This window comes from Carassius auratus, unplaced genomic scaffold (genome assembly GCF_003368295.1).
Source record: "Carassius auratus strain Wakin unplaced genomic scaffold, ASM336829v1 scaf_tig00045262, whole genome shotgun sequence".
Taxonomy (NCBI): Eukaryota; Metazoa; Chordata; class Actinopteri; order Cypriniformes; family Cyprinidae; genus Carassius; species Carassius auratus.
This window is the reverse complement of record NW_020526888.1, coordinates 1-1,925: the sequence shown is the minus strand read 5'-3', so window position 1 is coordinate 1,925 and position 1,925 is coordinate 1.

Below are 1,925 nucleotides of genomic sequence, written 5' to 3'. Positions count from 1 at the left end.
CTGAGAAGAGCAACACAGACGTCAGCTGACCGCAGCTCACGAGGAGCCACAACTCCATCCAACAGAAGGAAGAACTCACACAGAGCGGGAAACATCTCTCTTCTACACAGACAAACTCTCAGACAGACCCTGGAGCACAAAACCAGTCATAAGGGTCAATTTTTTTGCAATTGAGATTTCGACAAAATCTGAAAGCTGTATAAATAAGCTTTCGTTTGATGCATGTTTTATTAGGATCGACCATATTTTCCTGAAATACAACTATTTTAAAATCTGGAATCTGAGGGTGCAAAAAAAAAATAAAAATCAATAGATTGAGAAAAATCATCTTTAAAGTTGTCCAAATTAATTCTTAGCAATGCATATCACTAATCAAAAATGAAGTTTTGATATATTATAGTAAGAAATTTACTAAATATAGTAATGGAACATGATCTTTACTTAATATCTATAAAGAAAAATCTATAATTTTGACCCATACTATGCATGTCTGGTTATTTCTACAAAATACACCAGAGGCTACTAAAGACTGGTTTTGTGCTCCAGGGACACATATAAAACACTGTTAATTCATATTTTAAAATGAAGTTGTTAAATTAAAATATCAAATTATTAATAACATTTAAGGTAAAATAGATTTAAAACTGCTACATTATTATTAACCACATTTTAAGACATGAATTTATATTTTGTTTGGTTATTTAAACAGGTATAAAAACAAACATTTACACCATACTATATAAACATTACAGAAATAAATGGTTATAAATATCTATGATGTGATTTATTTATGACTTCTCCTTGCTGAATAAAAGCAAAACATTTCTATTAAAATGATCTTACAGACCCGTCACCAGTGTTCATTACTGACAGAAACAGCTGTAATAAAGCATTACTGTTGATGACAGCTGTGTTTAATGCCCAAGCTGTACTCTTAGTAACAATAAACGTATGCTAGCAAATGTTTGTTAAGAAAAACACTGTTGCAACAGCAGACAGCTCATTTTACAACAGGAAGCTTCTCTTGTGTGTGCTGTAAACATGAGCCACAGATCCCAGATCAGATATTCGCGAGGTTCAGTCCCTTGTGTTTTTATAGATTATTATTATTATAACATTTTTAATTATTAAATAAATAACATGGGATAAACACACAAAATAAATCAATTGTGTCATACAGGCATAAATAATAATAATACATATTGTTGTTAATAATATAAATAGACATCATTTTTGTTAATAAATAATCATCACTCCACACATCATAATTACAAAAATAATAACAATTATATACTATCATCTTTATTAAAAATAAAGAAATATTACTAATTGTGTCGTGCGAGTTTTAACAATGATATAAAAATTTTATAATATTAGTTGATAGCACTAGTTAATAGATATTTATAAAATGCATATAAATAAATGTTATACAGGTTTGAATATATAACAAAAGAGTATTATGTATACTTGATATAAAAAATATAAGTAATACTACTACTGCTATTAATATAAAACGTTTATTATTATTATTAGTATTTATTACTGTTATTATTACATAAATATTATTATTTTTGTGTCATGCAAGTCTGAATAATTATAGCAAGAATAATATAAAAAAGGTATTTCTAAATAATCAAATAATTGCTATACAGGTTTGCATAATAATAACAATAATTAATGTTATTAATCACAAAAAATATTATTACAATGTTATAAATTAATATTTTAAATGTTTATATAAAAAAAAGTACCAAAACATAAATTAAGATTATTTGTCATGCATGCATAGCGATACAAATGCTAGTAATAATCAAAAATACATTATTATGCATACATGCATAAATCAAATCAGAGGAGCATTGTGAGATCATGATTGTGATTAAATCACTGCTGCCTCCTGCTGGACAGAGTATTAAACATTCACA